General features: G+C 35.1%; 1 pseudogene; it reads right to left on the bottom strand.

The window, feature by feature from the left end:
• LOC105178817 (ubiquitin C-terminal hydrolase 13-like) overlaps nucleotides 1-21,180 on the bottom strand; it is a 157,711-nt pseudogene that overhangs the window by 31,096 nt on the left and 105,435 nt on the right.

The following is a 21,180-nucleotide window of genomic DNA, read 5'->3' on the forward strand; positions in this document are numbered from 1 at the left end:
GTTTTTAATTTTATGGCCGGTTTGATTCTCAATTTCAAGTCTGTACTGTTTGAACATTCCAAAGGCCTCATACTTGTACCTCATTAGGTAAATATAACCATACCGTGAGTAATCATGAGTTTATTAAGTACGAGTATCCTCCTCTAGCCGGAGTATTTAATGGTCAACAGACGTCCATATGGATCAAATTCAAAAGACCGTTGGCAAGTGCACTTTTTCCAACAAAATACTTCTTGGTCGTTTTCCTTTCCGGACAGGATTCGAAAGTCGGTAGGTTGTCCAAATCATCTACCTCTAGAATTTTTGAGTCCACCAACTTTCTCATCCTATCCTTTGAGATATAGTCTAGCCTTGCATGCCACAACTGTGCGTTTTCATGATTTATTTAATTTTCCCTTATGTTGGGCAGTCATAATTCAATTGGACTGCTGGAGAATATAAAGACCATTGACTAATGTACCAAGCAGATGAGGATTATTATTAATCATCAAATAAAAACTATGTTAACTGATCGCAAATTTATAACCATCATTCTCTAAAGCAGGAATGGAAATAATATTCTTGATCATACTCGGTAATAATAACAGTCTTTTATGTCTATCCAAATATGATCACTAATAACTAAGTTGAGAGATCCCACGACTTCCGCAGCGACAACCTTCGCATCGCCTAGCCTTAGAATCATCTCATCCTTACCTAGTCTTCTGCTTCTTTCCAGCACCTGCACGTTATTGTAGATGTGCGTTCCACAGCCGGTATCCAATACCCAAGAAGCAGAATTGTTTATCATATTCACTTCAATAACAAACATACCTAGGTTGGAGAGGAGTTGGGGGCACTCTCTGTTCTAGTGCCCCTTTTCTTAGAAATGCATGCAAACATCATTTGCCTATGACCACCGAGAATTGCCAACCTTCCCTTTCCCTTTGCCTATTCGCATGGGATTAGTAGGGGCGCTCGGAGCTCTAACAGAGTTGGAATGGATGACCAAAAGTGAATATGAGTGATAGGTTTGAGAACCGTTCAATCAATCTTTATTTAAGCAATGTTGTCCCGACGAATATGGTAAGTATTCATCTTCGGCACATGCATTTGTTGTGCTTACCAAATTACGTCAAGCACTACTTTGAAGTCACAATAAATGCCCACAGACCACTTTAACAGTTGTGCAATAGTTGGACTGTCCGTAGGATGGCGGTGATGAAACCAACTACCAAGGGTTAGGTCTGAAATGTTCCAACTTGAGCATCTCGAGACTGGGCATTAAGAGCCCTACTAAGACATTCATTATAAGTCGCATTCATTTGATGAGTGTCGTGTTTTATCAGCCACAGACGTGAGATGTCTATTTGATCTTAGTGGGTCAATTAGCTAAGGGATCTTCATATGAAAGCATTGGAGGTTTGGTCGGTATGACTTGAATTCCTGGGTTCGATATTGCGGGAGTAATCCTTAGACTTGAGGAATCACGGATGTCATGTGCATACGATGACTATATCTTAGGTCTATGCGCGAGGTGATCGTGTCTCAGACATAGTCATCATAAGACTTGTCTATTGCAGTCAAAGTATGTAGTGAGGACGGTGTGTTCCAAGAATAGGATCTACCCCCTGTCAAAACGTGACACAGGTATCTTCTATGCACTTGGAGATGCGTCTATGCTATATAGGTGGCCACAGTTCGTTAATCCAATAGCAAAAAGTGGTTCCTATGTCGAGCAATTTAGCATAACGTAATCTCAAGTATTAAGCATAAATGCCTAGTCCAGGATGGGAACTGATACCCAATTTCATGCTCTGGACTACAGTCGGGAGACGGTAGATGAAAGGACCATACCCCGTATGGACTGGACAACCTAAAAATTTACATGGATATTCGCCTCGTCTCTAGTGCCATGGACCATTGCTAGACGTCCACAAATGCTGACGGGCTTTCTTGATCAAGGTTGATCAAGAATTATGAATTAAATTGAATTTAATTAATAATAGTGTTTGACACTAGCCTAAGCCTAGCTGAAAGGTGGACATAAATAGTCACACATAAATCACCGATAAGGCACTGGGAATTAGTTGAGAATTAATTCCATAAGTAATTCGATTACTTATAAATAAGAGGGATCCATTGGATGGATAAGCCCAAGAATAAATTAATAGGTTCGTTTATGATGAGCTTGCCTTTAGTATTTAATAAACTTGACTTATTAATTAATAAAGGCTTATTGAGCTTATATATTTAATTGAATTAAATATATGATGGACTTAATTATGTAGGCTATAGTTAAATTGAATTCAAAATCGACCCAAGCCCCTTAATTAAATTGGTGGAAATGATTAAAAGAGGAAATTATTCACTAACAAATTCACTTTTGGAAAGTGCCATGTTAGTCATCATTTATTTCGAATAAAGGATTCTATTATCTTATGGATGGTTAAATGAACCTAGACAAATTTTAATGCATCCATACAAGATATATATATGTGTATTAGTTATTTGGAATAACTAAAAAAAAAATACATAATACACAAAATAATTTCCTACACCCTAACTCCACATTTCAGCCGCCCCTCTTGCATACACACTTGGGGTGTATTTTTTTCCTAATTTTCTTCTAGCAAAGAGGATTGAGGGATCCCAAATTTCAGTGTGGTGTGGACGCAATTTTAGAGAACTTCTAGGCTGAAGCCTTGCATGAACGGGTCAAATGAAGGAGATTAAAAATAAATCAAATCAAAAGATAATTCTTGATTTACGATTTATATATCTCTCGTTTTTCATTCAATCATAGCCCCGTTTATTTTATTGTTATATTTGCATAACTACATCGTTTGCCCAGAAACTCCAAGGCTACACCTCTTGACATTATAGTTTTATTACGTTTCATTTTAATTTACATAATTTTATGTTACCGTTTCTGCTTACCTGTTCACGGGCCGATCCACTCGCATTATCAGAGCCCAGTTTGATGTCGGTGCTATGATTTTTTAGGAATAAGGATGATAATATATTTTTATTGCTTCTGAATCATGATCTATTTTTCTTATTCTTGAATAATTGTATGATAAAATTAATTTATTTTTGTGGCCTCTGGGCTGCCGCTGCTGCTGACGGCTGACTCCTGGGCCATTTTTCACTTTTTTCTAGATAATTGAATTTTCCAATTGCTGCACATTTTCTGAAAAACATTGATTTTCTCTGATTTTGTTTTGGAGAAAATTGGATTTTTTTCAAAAACTAAATTGCTTTAGTTAATTTGGTTTATTTGTATGCATTAGATGCACGAGACTTAATTAATTAATTTGGTTGATTTGCGTTCGTTTGATGCACGAGGTTTAGTTAAATAATTTGGTTTATTTATGTGCATTGGATGTACGAGGCTTAATTAATTAATTTGGTTTATTTGCGTGCATTGGATGTACGAGCTTAATCATCCATTTGAGTTGCAAATTTTAAACTTATTGGTTTCTGTATATAATTGTTCGTCGTGATATTAGATATCGCGATATTTCTTGGGATGTTTATTTTCTTGTCTAGCATGATTAATTATTATTATATGCTAGAATGAATGTGAATGGATGATCACGGATGCCTAGATCGCTTGTTGGCTGGGCCCGTGTGCCCTTGTGATTTTGTTTTCGCGTCCCTCCTCGTTTTTAGTCATGGCATCCTCGGAATAATAAGGCTTGTTATCTCTCTCCTAATGTACTCCCCTGGACTTCTGATTGGGATGTTTTTTTAAATTTCAATGAGAGTAGTATAGGACTTTTTGGTGAGATTTTAAGCAAGCCCATGGAGACGAAGGTCCACGGAGGAGGATGTCCACGGAGAAGACAGTCCATGGAGATATCACAAGGCCCATCTATGTTTTGATGGGTAAAATATTTTGTAATAGCATAGGGCTACCCTAGATTCACCATAGACTCACTGCTGGCTCAGTGGGTCACATAGGTTGGGCTTGTGATCATCCAACAAGGGTATGCTAGCTTTTATTGCAAGTGATGCATTTACTTAATGCTTTCAATATTTGATATTTATGAATGTAATGTTTAATATGTGATGAGGTCTCGGTCAAACAACTCATAATTAACTCTCACTGGGTTGGACCAAGTTGAAGTGTTAGGGCCTATAAATGGACTTGGATCAAAATGGTTTGATCTGTCCAAGGCTTATCCACAATAATTTGGTGAGGAAGCCGCCATTACCCAAGTGTGATCTCATTAGTCATGGCACATTTGGACTAGAGGCATGCTACACTATTATTGTGCACAAAGGAACACGCTCACTCTTTTTCTATCTTGCGAGTCATGGAGGGCAATAGTTGAGGTGTGATTTGATTGATAGGTTGAAAGCAACACTAAACAAATAGTAAGCTCATAAATGGACTTGGATCGAAATGGCATTTCAATCTGTCTAGGCCTTCCATCCATAACAATATTGTGAGGAAGCTACCGCTATCCAAGTGTGGCCTCACGAGTCGTGGCACATTCGGTATAGAAGGCAAGTTGCATTATTGATATGAACAAAGGAATACACTCGTTGTTTCCCTGTCTCACGAGTCATGGGAGCGACAATTGAGGTATGATTTGGTTGATGGGTTGGCTTAACACCGGGTAGCATGATTCCCTTGGAGTCCTCGAGATCATGTAAAGAGGTGAGACAAAATATCTTGGGAATCTTATGGAACAAGAATGACATCGGTTGCCTCCCACAAGGCTTTTTCCATGTGAATCGTAAAAGTGGGGCATGGTAAATTATTTTTATGGATCCCAAGCCCACTAGGAAAGGATTTTCCGAAAACCCACCTGAGAGTGGTGGGGTTTTGTAGAAATAGTGGGAGTAGTTAACGACTAAAGATCGAGTCTTAACTCAAACTCAATATTGCTATAATCTACTTACTATTTCTGCTTTGCGTTTAGAATGCATGTCTAGGATATCGTTTTTCAATTTTTCTTTATTTTGAGATTTATTTAATGGAACATAATAAATTTAAATCGACTGCAAAATTAGAGGATTTTTATCGATTTCCGAACTGAGGCTTATGTCATGGAAAGGCCACTTCCATCGAACTTGAAAGGAGTCCTTTCTTAAGAAACGTTTGATGTTCGAGATTAAGGCATAAGGACAATCGCAAGGTCCATAATGTCATACCTACTTCGATCATTCATGAGTAGTATGACAGGCAAGACATTGATGGTTGAATAAATGCCCTACATAAATCATTTTATGCAGCATCAAACCAGCTTATTGGATATGCCACGATGGAAGTATTTTTTGAAACCTAGATGACTGGAGGTCGTCTGTACACAAATATTGGGCTAAGATGCAATCCCCAGTGGAGAAGCTCTAGGACACCAATGTTGACCTTTAAAGCAGATATACGTTGACATAATCCTTCGGTCCCTTCATCCCTCCTTCGACCTATTTATCACAAGCTCTAAATGGGTTTAAGAAGACTATTTCATGAGTTGATAAAATGGTTGAACCAATACGAGGCACGGATTGAAGAATTTGCACCGTCGGTATTGGATTTGGAGGTTTCAACCTCAAAAGCGAAAGGCAAGGGAGCCAGACGCCGCATGAGAAAGAAGGATGAAGCTAAGTCAACCATTGCAAACATTTTCAGCGCTCCTATTGCCATGATGGGCGAGGGTAGAAGGAAAATAGAATAATGGTTTGGCAGTCAAAATTTACTTATGATGTTCGCATAAAATTTCCAAAAGGCATTAGAAGAGGGAGTGTCGTGAACTCCCCTTCACCCAACTATGGCATTTGTTGAGAGAACATGATTACTGCTCTTATTCCCAAGTGTTAGACACTTACTCTCGAAACGCATTTCCGCCAATGGTTTGCAGAAATGAAAGGGAATAGAAAGCTAAGTCATGTGGTCTTAAAGATAAGGAATGGCTTGGCTATTACTAGAAAAACAATAAGACTAAATAGACTTAGCTAATAGTATTCATGTCAAAATAATATATGATTATGTAACCCAAAGTGATGAAGTCGTTAGTCAATTGTTGGACAAATTAGACTACAAAACTTGATCAGTAAAAGATTCTTTTGAGTCTGCTGAGTTATTATCTTAGTGCATAATTAGATTATACATGCTCAAAACAAATAAGTAAAATGGATGGTCAAGAACATAACTTACTGAGAATGGCATGCATGAGCTATGGCCATATCCCTCTAGATACGATGAGTAGGTTGGTAGATTGAAAGAGTCTAGCAATAAATGATTTGAGTTTACTAACTTGTGGATCCTTTTTGAGAAGGAAGAAAGCCGTGAAAGCACTTTATGGGACAAAGAATGCTTGTAAAAAATGATCTATTGGATTGGATCCAAATGGACATCTGTAAGTTACTAAATACACAAATGCAAGTAGCGGGTTCACAAGTCTAAGAACTTCTAGAATGTTTGAAGAAATTAGACTTGAGGTGGAGAACCAAACTCGTTATGGAGACAAACCCCTCGATGGGATCAAGGTGATGCTTATTTAGTGGGAGTTCTTGAAACATCTGAAAATGAGAATGGAATTCTCATTCAGTAAAATTCCTTCGAAAGAGACGATGTTGAACTGTCTCTAGTAAGGGACAAATTGAACCTTGATTGGACATGGTTCGATCGGTGCTTCACTAAACTAGTTGGGCCGCTGGATATGGACATTTGAAAAATCGTCCAGTTGTAAAACATGGTGTTTTCTTAAGTTGCAATCTAGACACCATATTTGATATGGAATGGCAAACATATGTCCTGCAAAAGTCTTGAGTGTGAGGAATGGTCCTGTGCACGTTAAAGGACTAGTGGGAGGAAAATTAGACTCGGAGTCTGATTTATATAGGTTCGTTTTGGAATAATGCAAACATCACTAGTAATCGGAACATTAATTGACCATATTTAAAGTTCTCCAAAGGACGATTAGAAAACTCCGGTTACCCGATACGTACGAATTTCTGAAATCAAACAAGGAGAAGCAATGTAGGACATCGATCTGGATAAAGACTTGGAGTCATAAAATCCGCTATAGAGTTGAAATTAGGTTTGAACGTCCTACATACTTGTTTTGACAAGATCATGAGGTACATGACTTGGTCAAGAACAAGATTGAAGATGAGTGCGAGCTCAATTGTGTTCCAATTGTTTTAGATGTTACAATATCTCAATCATTTAGAATGATAGAAAGACGTCTATGGATGTCTGGAATACGAACATTTTTCAAAAAATTCTCCATAGTAGGAATTGGATTCCTTTTCCAGGGATAAGCTATCCAAGATTCAGTCATAGTGGACTAATGAGGGGCTTAGATGTTTGACATCCCGTACGTCTTTGTTGTAAGCAGAATGTAATGTTGTTCGGTGCACTAGACCCAATGCTGCTTATGTTTTTTGAGCATTACAACAGATATCGAGTGTGCACTGACAAGGCATCAGACAACCGTTGAAGGGCTTTCTTTGATACATGAATAAGGATTGAAGAAGACCTCTTGACGCACATTAATGGAGAATATATTCTAGATGGCTATAGCGATAGTAGCTTCCAAGATCATATGAATAATCTTTAATCTCAAAACGAATGTACATTCGAGATTTATGATAATGTGGTAATATTGAAAAAGTTCCAAGTGTTATACGACAAGGAACCTTATCATGAAAAATTGAATGTATAGTAATTTTAAAGTTATAATTGAAAAACGGTTAGGATCGAAAAGCAACACCCGATTGTTGCGTATGCTACCTAGCATAGCCGCACCAATAGTCACCTTAGAGGATGACAACTGAGCTACGCACAAGGTAAAAGGCCTGAGATCTCATCACAGGCCGATGGAGAAAATCTTAGACACCATCATCAAAGCAGTGATGATAGGAAGATGTAACATGCGGTTGGACAGCAGGACATCGACAGAAACAAAAAGTAGACCCATAAGACCTAGCCGATATCGCAGAATGCTCATAATCATTAATCTGGAAACATGAGTAATAGGCTTTAATGTCAAGTGGGAGATTGTTGGAATAGGTGATCAAAAGCAATTGGATTGGTGGTTTTGATAATAATTGAAGCAATCTTTATTTAAGCAATATTTTTTTGATGAATATGGTAAGTATTCGTCTTCGGCACACGTATCTGTTGTGCTTACCAAATTATGTCAAGCACTGCTTTGACATCACAGCAGATGCCCATTGACCGCTTTAAAAACCATGCAACAATTGGACTGCAGTTTGGATGGCAGTCATGAAACCATCTGCCAAATGGTTGGATTTGAAATGTTCCAAGTTGAGGGCCTCAAGATTGGGCATCGAGAGTCCTACTGAGAGTTGCATTAAGAGTCGCATTCATTTGATGAGTGTTGTATTTCACTGGCGACAGATGTCGGATGCTTATGCGATCTTAGTGGGTCGATTGGCTACGTGTGTGGAATCGACTGAACTGACTTGTGGGGATCATTATAAGGAAGCTTTGAAGGCTTGGTCGGTAATACTCTAATCCCCCGCTTCGATAGTACGAGAGTAGTCCTCATACTTGAGAATCACGATAGTATCTTAGATTTGTTTGAGAAGTGATCGTGTCTCAGACATGGTCATCATAAGCCTTGTCTAGTGCAGTCAAAGTATGTAGTGGGGACGGTGAGTTCCTTAGAAAAGGATCCGTTTCCTGTCAAAACGTGATAGAGGTATCTCCTATGCACTTAGAGATGTGTCTACACTATATAAAGCTGTGGCCACAGTCGTTGATCGAATAGGAAAAAGAAGTTACTATGTCGAGAAATTTAGCTTAACGCGATCTCAAGTATTAAGCACAGACGCCTAGTCTAGGATGGGAACCGACACCCAATTCTATGCCCTATACTAAGACCGGGAGATGGTAAATGGAAGGACCATAATCGTATGGACTTGAGAGCCTAAATATTCAATTAATTTATCTTTGGGCTCCGCCCAATGGATCTCTCGTATTTGTAAGTAATTCAATTACTTATTGAATTAATTCCTAATTAATTTCTTGTCCCTTCTCGGTGATTTATGTGTGAGTCTTTTGGTTCACCTTTCAACTAGACTTAGGCTAGTGTCAAACACTATTATTAATTAAATCTAATTTAATTAATAATTCTCGATCAACCCTTGATCAAGAAAGCAACAATCCATGGCACTAGAGACTAGGCGAATATCCATGTGAACTTTTAGGATCTCGAGTCTATACGAGTATGGTCCTTTCGTCTACCGTCTCCCGACATTAGTCTAGGGCATGGAATTAGGTGTAGGCTCCCATTTTGGCCTAGGTAGACATACTTAATACTTGAGATCGCGTTACGCCAAATTGCTCAGCATAGGAACCCGTTTTCCTATTCGACCATTAAGTGTGGCCACTGGTTTATAGAGCGTGAACACATCTCCAAGTGCATAGAAGATACCTCTGTCATATACTGATAGAGGATGGATCATCTTCTTGGAATTCACCGTCCTCACTACATACTCCGACTGCACTGGTTAAGACTTATGATGATCGTGTCTGTGACATAGTCAATGAAAAGAATAGACAATCTCCCAACAGTAATGTACATGAAGCCAAGTATAATTAACAATTACAAGTACTATATACAACTCATACAACAAATCTAGAATACAATCCTCACTGTCCATTTTGAAGCAGTTGATTGGTTATCCACGGCACAAATCTAGAACACCTACAATAAGCTGTTGGATTACATGTGAATCGATATGAAACCTTACAACAAGAGGAGCTCTTCAATATTTGTACAAATATGTATATTAAACTCTCAACTTTGACAAATATTCTACTTATGATTTTTCTAGATCTGGCTATGTAAGGACCCCACTGGTGGCCATACTCCTAATTGTATATCTGCAAAGGCTTGTTATGTGAGGTGCAGTACTGAAAAGAAGAGGTCATTGCAGATCTTAGTTAGAACTATTCTTCTAGAAAACATAAACATATCACTGCAACTGTAGATATAAAACAAATATATATCATGAATTCGTAAACTCAGTACGTTGCGCCTTATTTTTTTTTTTAGAGAAACTAAGGTACGTCTTGTGTTCTATTGCATGCCATATTAAGTTTTCTTTTTGCACGTAAAGGTCAGGGCACATAATATAGTGATCAACTTATTTGTGTAGTAGATAACTAAAAGGATGTGTAGCATGAAATGAAATTTTTAGGTTTTTATAGCAAAAATTTCGGCAAGATTATCAACATCGAGCAACAACATCAAATTTATTTTAAACAAAAATGAAAATAAAACAAGGTATAGATTACCTGATTTGCTGCAAGAGGCCTTCTAGAGGTATTGTTAACGTGTTCCAGTCCAAGATATTGCTCCCAAGAAACACAAATACTGCTTCTCTATAGAGTCAAAACATATTATGAAATTTGAGCACATCTGCATATAAATATTCTCACAGAGTGTGTCTGTGTGAGAGAGTGAGTGAGACGTGGAAATGGTCGAACAAAGTATCTGAGTCCTCTAAGCATTCTACTTGACTATGCGGCTTCAAAAGCAAATCTCCACTGCATAAAATCGAGAAGATTCAAGCTGAAAGTAGACGTTGTAGCATGCCTAACCACATAAGCATCATACCATCATTTTCATTTAAAGTGATTGTAACAATTAGGCTTGGGTTGTAATACCTTTGAAAATTCCTCATCTCGTACTTGCAACTTGTTCTGCACACAAACCTTGATATGAGACAAAGTTTCACCATCATTGATCATGAATAAAAATGGCTCGCCAAGAGTTTTAATTCGCTGCCAAAAGCAAAATAAATATATAAGAATTAAAAGTAAGAAAATGAAAGAGATGCACTTGCAGTTGAATTGGAGAGGTAGAACGAGTACAAACATCTGAGGAAAACTATGAAGTAAAGAACTGAAAATACTACCATCTGGTTTTGAGCATCCTCATGCATGAAGTGACACACATGAATCAAACATTTACTTGGGCCAAGAAATTTCTCTTCGTCTGGAATATACAATGAGAAATCAAAAAAGTGGAGAAATTGTTGATAATAAAGATAAACCTATGGGGAAGGTAATTTTAAAGTGTCGTAGCCTATCAAAGACACAGTACTAACATGGAGAGCAATTAGCAAGATATTTTTTGTTTGTGTATCACCTGAAAAATGTAGGCATTTATATACATAGACACACATATGTATAGAGATAGAAACAGACCTCCTCTGCTCGTAAGTCCAGCGATTGTCATTTATTGCTGTGATCTTAGAAGAATATTATTTCGATATTAATATTATGAAACTAATGAATGAAACAAAAAGAAAATGCAATAATTCAAGACCTTATAGATCTTGTGCGAGAATACTTCCAGCAACCTGAGCTCTGCATTTGGACGAGAAAGCTTCACCTCTGTAACTCAAACATTGCAACAGTTAAAAATCATATAATGCTATGTCATGTAACAAATCTTAAAGTTCTAGGAACACACACACGCACACTCCCGGTAATAACTTGTCAGCTATACTACCTTCTCCTTGAGATATTTAATGTTTGCTAAATATATAATAAATTTTCAACTCTTGCATATATGTATGCACTTGGATAAGAGCATAAGGTCCAATTATGAATGAATACTCACTTCAGAGTTTGCCGCATAGCTGAACGCTAGTTTGAGGATTCTCAACTCTTGCAATTCTGGCAGAGGTATATCCACTACTTCAAAGGATAGAATATCAGAAAGTTGAACAAGAAAGTAATGCTTTGTTAGTTTCACACCCTCGTCAAATGAACCCCGAAGTAGAGTTGTATGAATGTATACTTGGTCGTAATGTAGCAGCATCTCTAACATGTTTTCTACTCCTCGATACCTTATAGGATGAGCTTTTTGTCGGTGAGAGTAGATATTGTGTGATGTAAGTCGTAGTTTGGATGGATCATCAACTCCGAGTTGGTTCGCTACGCTCTTAACAACTTCATCATATGAATTAAGCTTTGACCTTCACAATTAGCGAAATTTGAATAGCAGCGTTAAATGGATCAATATTAGCAATTATAACATAGGAAATTACACTCAAGAATTAAAAGCCTGTCTTCTATTAACTCACAGTTGTAAACAAAATTCATCCTTCTCAGGCCTTTCTAAGGAGCGAAAGTGGATAACCTGAGGAGCGAAAGTGTAACCTTCCAGAATTAACCATAGTTGAAGGCATCTCCTCTAATTTTGCTTATTAAGAGATCGAAAGCCAAGCCAGGCCCACCAATCCATAATAAGAATAGCTCGCTGAAAATTACCAGGCTCAACCAAAAAGGGAAGCCCCGTACACTAAGGACGACCTAATAAGGAGGCTTGGTATGAGGCCTACCTTCCAAGCCCAGGACTGGAGGAAGGGAGGCGCCCTCAAGAATCTGGACTCCTTGACCTAAAAGAACACCTCGCAGAACAAGAGTTCGCATATAAAAGGAGTCCTCCTCCAACTAAAGACGTGTTGCTCAAGTCAAGGAGGAGATAAAATCATGCCTTATCCCTGGAATTTTTGCCTTCTTTCTCAAAAAGGCAGGTCACTCCAAAGTTCGTTCGAAAAGGGACTCCTTCTCTGTAAATACAAGCAGCACCCCTCAACATAGATACCTGCAGCCCCCCTATAAGCAGCTGGAAACTGTCTTGCTATTTCTCTACAACTCTCAAATCGTGCGTTTTCCATATTTTACTCACAAAATCCTTATTTTTTCATTTCAATTTCTCATTTCAGCATTCCTCACGAGGTACACCTTCCGTCTACCAAGAGGAACGCCTTCTTTAATCCTCCAACAGGGACGTCTTCTTCAGTCCTCCAAGAAGAACGCCGCCTTCCGTTCACCAAGAGGGACATATTATACTTTACTAAGTTGTTGATTATATTTGTTCCTGTATATAGATTAAATGTATAAATAAAAGTTCCATAATTTATTATTATCCAAATGAAATGTATGATATTCATTCATAATTATAATATGTCAATTTTGAGTATAAAATTGATAAAATATTGAACATGAAATTAAATATATAAAAATTTTAAAAATAAAAAATAAAAAATATAGAAAAAGATCATGAGTTGATGTACAGAGGCAATTGAACTCGAATTCTCTATCAAAATCACGAGCGTTCGCCATTCTTAAATATAATACTAGGATGTAGCTATATATATATATATATATATATATATATATAGGCATATAAATAGAATAACATATGGAAATATTAGTTTTGGGAAGAGCTGTCCGTTTCATTTCCGTCATTTCCTTCATCTTTTTTTATGACATTTAATTAATTACTATCTTTCTTTAATTGATTTAACTACTTGCTAGTTAATAATTAATGAGTAGATTAAATTATTTATGTTTTCTTTTGGTTGTTAGCTAGTTAAATTTTTTTATTTATTCATTAGATAATGATTAGTCGATTAATTAATTTTATTATTGTTAATTAATTGCAATAGCTAGTTTAGTCATAATTAGGCAAAGATAATATAGTCAATCAATTGGATTAATTATTCGGTTAACATTTTACTAAATAAATCTTGTTTTAATTAATAATCTGTAATTAGTAGGAAAAGTTGTTAATAAAAATAGTCATTAAATGAAATATATAGTTATTTATCTATGGACTCAACAGATTAATATGATAATCTGAGGGTTGGCAAACATATAGGGTAGGCTTCACTAATATGATAACTTCTGATTGAGAAATAGCTATATCATTAATTGATCTAATCAACTATATCCTTCATTTGAAACTTATGTTTCAAGAATGATTTGATATTGGTGATAATATCTAAATTAGATCCTATTAACAGAATGTCATCTACGTACAGGTACAAAATGATAATATTATCCTCTTTAACCTTACAGTATATACACTTGTCATTCTCATTACTGAAGCCAAACGATAGAGTAGTTTTATCAATTTTTTCATTTTATTCTTTAGATGCTTGTTTTTAGTCTATAGAGTGACTTAACAAGTTTACAAATTTTGTTCTCGTTACCATGAGCTACAAATCTCTTAAGTTGATCCTTGTACATTTCATCATCGAGTTCACCATACAGAAAGGCTATTTTCACATTCATTTGGTGAATCAGAAGATTATACATCAAAGCAAGTGCTACAAGCAATAGAATAGTAGTCAATTGAGGTATTAGAGAATAGGTATCAAAATAATTTATTCCCTCCTTTTGCTTAAATCCGTTAGCCACCAATCTAGCCTTAACTTATCAACAATTTCACTAGGTTTCTATTTCATTTTGAAAATCGACTTACACCTGACCATATTACACCCTGGAAGGAGATCGACTCATAACCATGTCGCATTAGAGACAAAGTAGCCTGCCTCGCTTTCAACAGATTCCTTCCAACTATTTGACTTTGGAAGAAGTTCTAGAATCTTTGAAGGTTACAGGATCATCCTCGATATTGTAAGTCACGGAATCACTTATAAAATTCTTGACAATCGTTCTTACGCCTTCTAGATGTATCTAACTCTTCATGCGTCAAACTAGAACTACTAGGATTGACCCCTATATTTATCATGTTTTCCACATGATCCGGAAGAGAAGTGGAGGCAAGTGAGTCGTCTAAGGAAACAGTTTGACGTATTCCCGCTTTAGTAGGAAATACATCTTCCATTAAAGTAGGATTAGAAAATTCGACTATTGTGTTGATGTTAATGCCTGAAATTTCTAATTTAATGATCAGAAATCTCAAAGCATAACTTGTCTCCACATAGCCTAAGAACATTGCATCAACAATCTCAGGGCTTAATTTCTTTGTGTTGTGTTTTGGGACTAACATTTTTGCTAGGCACCTCCATACTAAAAAGTAATTAAGTCTCGATTTCCTTCCTTTCTAAGATTCGAAAGAGTACTTAGATTATGTTTTAGAGAGACTCTCTTCAGAATATGACAAACCGTATTCTCTCTCCACAAAACTTAGGCAACCTAGATTCTGACAAAGACTTTTGATCATGTCTTTAAAGGTGCTATTTTTTTGATTTAATATTCTATTAGACAAAAAGTTTTGCAATATTCACTAAATGCGCTTGGCTCATATTTTCCTCCATTGTTAAACCTTTATCGTTTGAGTTTCTTATTGGTTTGGGTTTTTGCTTCGTTTTTAAATAAAATAAATTTTTTTAAGGCTTCATTTTTATTACTTATGAGATATACACAACAGTATCTATTGCAATCATCTAAAAAGATAATAAAATATCTTTTATGGTTGATGGAAGAGGGGCATTACTGGCAGGTCTTGTACAATTTCGACAGATGTATACCATTTCGACGGATGTGATTAGGTATGATAAAATTATTTTTCATGTCTAATTACACCATTTGGTTAGTATTATTAGAGCCCAGTATTAATATCAGACCCGATCTTATTAATCACAATGTATGGTATAACGAATCACACCTATTTAACTGGTATAAGTAATCCTACAAACTAATATTAATTTTATTTTCTAATTTACCCTTAGACTCTCTCCTCTGTGTCTCTCTCCTCGTCTCCACTCTCTTTCCTCTTTCTTCCATTTTCTCTTTCTCCCATTTACCTTTTTTGTTAGGAAAAATGGCATAATACCCCAATGTGTCACCCAAAAATTGCTAAAAAATTTCTTGTGTTAATTAAATAGCTGAAAAGATACCATTTTGACCTATTTTTAGCCTTTGAGCATTCAAAATAGATAAAATTACCCCTATCTTATGCCATTATCTCCTCTCTTTATTTTTCTAATTGATTCTTTACCTTTTTCACATTTTATTAAAAAATATTACAAATACTGAACAATTAGTATTCATGAAAAATATTTATATGTAAAAAATATCATTAAAATCAAATTAAATTATTATACATTTTTTATATATTAAAATATCAAATGTTTAGGATTATTTTAATATTTATATGTTTTTAAAATTAAAATACATAATTTTTTTCATACAATATTATTAGTTAATTTGATTTTGTTTTGAATATATTTTGAAATTATATTATTTATATAAATTACAGTAAATAAATTTACATGATATTTTTTGTTAAAATAACATTACTTAATTTAATTTTGTAGTGAATATTTTGAAATTATATTATTCATATAAATTATGAAAAATAAATTTTAGTAATTCATATATTAAAATTTATATTTAAACATAAAAACACATAATTAATGTAATTCATATATTAAAATTTATATTTAAACATAAAAACACATAATTAATGTAATTCATATATTAAAATTTATAAAATTAAAATAAAACTAAAGAAAGAAAGAAAATGATGCACGACATCATCATCTTCCCCAAGCCCCCTCCTCGCGCGAACCAAACCCCCCCCGCCCCCTCTCTCCCCGCCGCCGCGCGCTTCTGCTTCCACCTTACGAGCTCCGCCTCACCACCAAGGATTTTATGCAATTTTTTTTTTTTTTTTGTTATTTGTGAAGCTTGTGCATGATTATAAAAATATATTTGAAATCACAGTAATTTAACAATAAAAATAGTAAAAATATTACTTCTTTCTTTTTTGAACATTCAAAATTATTTGAATTTTTACCATTAATTTCTTAATTGAATACATGTTTTCAAGTTCGGCTTTATATAAATATAGACCAAAAAGAAAAAGAAAATATTTTACAAATTAATTTTGTTTTAAGCAATTGTATTTCAATAAGTAGTTTAGTGGTTTTTTTTTTTAAACCATTCTCAAGCTAAAATATAAAAATATAAATACCTTAAAAATGGGTACCGTTTATAGTTTCTTTACATTTAATTATGCGTTATAATCCTTTAAACCAAACATCATATTATATTATCAAATGAGATATCTCACATGCAATACCTCGAACCAAACATCATATAATGTAAAATAGAACTAATAATCATTCAATTTTCGATCCTATCTAATCCTGTCACACCTAATCCTATCACATAAACCAAACGATCCTAAGAGGTATGTGCGCAATCGAGCATGGCCTGAAGGTTCAATTGCTCGAGCTTATTTGATGAGGAATGCATGAACTTCTGTTCTAAATACTTTAATGATGTGGAAACCAAAAACAATCGACTACCTCACAACTAAGATGGAGATAATAACATGGGTCAAGGCTTATATGGAGGGACACGGTGTATCATTGATAAAGATACATTGTTGAAGATTCATCCCTTTGTGCTCTCAAATATTGATTTAGCTTCACCATATCGCGAGTAAGAAAAGTCTAAAAGTCATAATTTGATGCTTACAGTTAATTCTTAATAAGCTTGTAGAATTTATTTTAAAATCATGCAGAATACGTTATGCAACAATTAGAAGGGAAGGCCACGCACAACATCGAGAGAAATCCAACATATCCATAGTTAAACTTTTGGTGTTTTGTTTAAATCTTATGTAAGTATATTAATAATTCGAATTAATCTATATAATTTAATTTGTGCCCCTTCATGAAAGAATATAGGTTCAGAATTTGGCTGGAGCAACTACGTCAAATGTTTCCAGAGGAATTGCTCTAACTGATGGCTCTATTCGACATGCAAAGAGATACAATGCATGCATTGTTGGAGGATGCGATATCATGTAAAAGTAAAGATGCCAATAGGAAAACTTAATGTACGTAGTGGGGTGGCTGTTAATAGATACATTGAGTTTTCCTAGTGCGAAAGATTAGAATCCTCGCTCAGGACAGTGTCTTATTATGGAGTTTTAAAAGATATTCTTGAGATTCAAAATAAAAAAGATACTCAATTTTTTATGTTTGATTGTAATTGGGTTGACAACGAAATGGGGCTCCAACAAGATGAGTTCAACTTGTGAACCTTAACAATTTGATGTATAATACAAATTTACCTTTTGATGTGCCTTTTGTGTTAGCAAGTCAAGCTCAATATATTTGGTACATTTCTAATCCATTAGAGGCAAGCTGCAATGTGGTTGTAACAATGACCAAAAGAGATAATTATGAGGTCTAGTCAACGATTAAAGCTGAGCCATATAGCAAGGTGCAATTGGATGATAACATTCATGTTGGGTGAGGGAAGCAGTAGAAGGAACATTTGTTGATGAGACAATGATAACGGCTGAAAATGTTGAAGTGGGAAATGATATCGAAATAGAAAATGATTGATATATGATGTAAAGTAATTAGTTTGTAATGACGATCATGTTTAATTGATGTACATACTGTTTTTTTAACTACTTGCATGAACATTTATACACTTTCTTTCAATATTTGGTCAGAAAATCCTAGTTTGTAATATTTTTATCATGTTTAATGTATACTAAGTTGGTTAGAAAATCTTAGTTTGTAATGTTCTTTTAATACTTTTATCATATTTTTACAAGTATGAGTAAGAAAAACAAGACCATGCATGGAAAAACAATGTTGGATCAAGGAGACTAAGAAGAAAAAAGAAAGCTCCAAGGAAAGGCATCAATCAGATGAGTTCATAGATTACACTGCTTCTGCAACTAGACCACAACCTCCAACAATGGGAGAAATAATTGCAATGAAAAAGAAAAAGAAAAAAAATGCAAGGACCCCTCTTTGTGATATTAGGGAATGTTCAAAAAAATTCCTGAGAGAAGTAAAGTATCAATCACACCCCTTGCGATATGAAAAAAAATTTCAAAAAACCCCTCGAGGTCAGAAATTATTGCGCACGTGTGTTGATTGAGAATATGTGTCTAGAAAGTGCACTTTTTTGGCAATTTTGCCCTGCTCGCTAATCTAATATATATAATATTATATTATACAATATATATATATATAATTTAATAAATTCTAAGATAATATATAAATATTTATGAGTAATAAAATATTATTTTATATGTAAATATATAATTATATTGATATTTTTAATACAATATTCTTTTAATTAAATTTTAAAAAAATTGCCTTGTAGAGGGAGGGCGCAACCCGCACGTCTCCTCACCCTATTGTCGCCCAGCAGTGAGGGCGAATGTCTTCACCCATCGCAGGCAAGGGCAATGCTCACATCTGGGTGACAGTTGTCGCCCCTCTACAGGGGGAGGGGAGGAGCGTAGGCGAGGGCGAGGGGCGAGGGGGAAGATGGTTGGGGTTGGGAGTTTTGATTATTATCTTTTTGCTAAAATAATAATTTTATTTTTATAAATTATAATAATTTTATTTTATAAATTATAATAATACATATAATATAATTGTATCCAACTTATTATATGGACTAAATTTCATCAATTTTGAGACTTAGTAGACTTATAAAAATGAGCATAATTATTAAACTAAAATTAATATTGAGCATATTTAACGGACTAACAAAATATTTTTTTCTGTATAAAATTTTAATTTAAATATTATTAATATATTATTGATATAGTTTAATAGACCCAACTTGACCAGGAGGGCCATTTTAGTTATTGTCCCTAAAAGAATAGACTCAAGTTGATCAGCGATAGTGTGAGTCATTGTTCATAGCATACGGGTGATTTTTATATTTAAATTTTCACATAAATTTTTTAATGTTTTCTCATATCACAAAGGGTCAAAATGAATATAACTCAAAAGAAAAACGATAGTCCCGAGGCAACTTTGCCCTCTAAAGAGACAATGCCTCCTACTGAGCATCAGGTGCAAAAATCTCCTAGCACACGTCGAACACGTTCTTAGCAACACCTGCCCTCTTCGTCTCAGGTGAAACACTCTCCAAGCAAGCTACAAGCATGTTCTTAACAATACTTGCCCTCCTTCTCTCAGGTTCAACACTCTCGAGTAGGCCCTAGGCACATTCTCAACAACAATTGAATTCTTCTCCGAGTAGGGCTCCGACATGTTCTCAAAAATAGTTCTACTCTTCGTCGAGTGGGCCACATACACGTTCCCATCAACGTACTCAAAGTAGTCTAACAACACAAAATGAAATACCATTGGAACCAAATACCGCTTTACCAAATGTATTTATTTATTTTATGATATTGAAGAATAATATGCATTCAGTGATGCTTCTATTAATGTATTCTTAATTTTTTATTGTTGTTTTTATTAAGGTTTTCTTATTTTTTATAGTACCTGATGATTGTACTGAGAAGAGACAAATGATTGTCAAAAAAGGAAGAGCTGCTGCTCAATTTTTGAATGGATGGGGCATGGGAAAGAAACTAGAAGTTACACTGGATGTAAATCCAAATGTACTTGGGAGTTGATGTGAATCACTACAAAACAATGATCGGATGTATGGGCATATAGGTGTTAAATTGCCAATGAACTGTGGAGTTCAATCATATACCACAATATTTGAGAGATGTGGCTTGAGAGGAGGTGCAGGTTGGACTCTTATTGCCGTGCATATCGGATTTTCATGCTTTTATATGTTGTTAAACGTGAACATTCACTCTGTATACTAACCGATCCTATTTTAGCATAATACCAATTTACTTCCCAAAGCGAACAACGTAGTGTTGACAGATCTAAAGGATATATGGAGAAGGTGGAAGTATGAGATTAAAGTGAAGTACTTCTTATGGCACATTGATGCCTCGTGTATCTATCATAGCCGCGAACTGAGCGTTTAGAACAAGATCAAAAGGAACTGGTGATATACTGGACAGATGGGGATGTACAAATAAATTTACATCACATGTAGCATTTAACCTAAGAATATAAAGAAATGTTATAAATCATGACTATTTGCAAGTTATTTGATAAAAACTTGTTTAGAAGAATTCAATAAATGTTTTCAAGAAGCAATGCCTTGATAGGACTGGGAGAACTTCATTTGCATTTATGGAACAAGAGGTATGGTTTCCTCCCAACTAAATCCTCATTAATCTATGAGTGTTTAACTTCAAATTACTATTTTTTGTATCCATATTGCTTTATTTTCTTACCATGGTTTGTTTGATAATTCTGAAAGGGACGAATCCAAGCACGCCTGATATTTTGTTGGAGTCTTGCTCCTGCGAAAAAGGGATTGAGGACGATGACACATTAGATTTACATGTAAGTTTATTCCTTCGACTTGCATGGTTGGACTATTATTATTAATGTATTGGATTTAGATTATTGTTGTTGGATGGTCTTGGCGATGTTGGATTTAAATGACTGTTATTGGTTGGTTAATATGGCGATATTGGATTAATCGTTGTTGTGGGATAGTGTTGACGATGATGTTGGATAGACTTGTAATGGGCTTGTTTTATTGGATTTATGATATTTGAGATGTTGAGTATACGG

Source organism: Sesamum indicum, linkage group LG13 (genome assembly GCF_026168435.1).
Source record: "Sesamum indicum cultivar Baizhima isolate 11 linkage group LG13, ASM2616843v1, whole genome shotgun sequence".
Lineage (NCBI taxonomy): Eukaryota > Viridiplantae > Streptophyta > Magnoliopsida > Lamiales > Pedaliaceae > Sesamum > Sesamum indicum.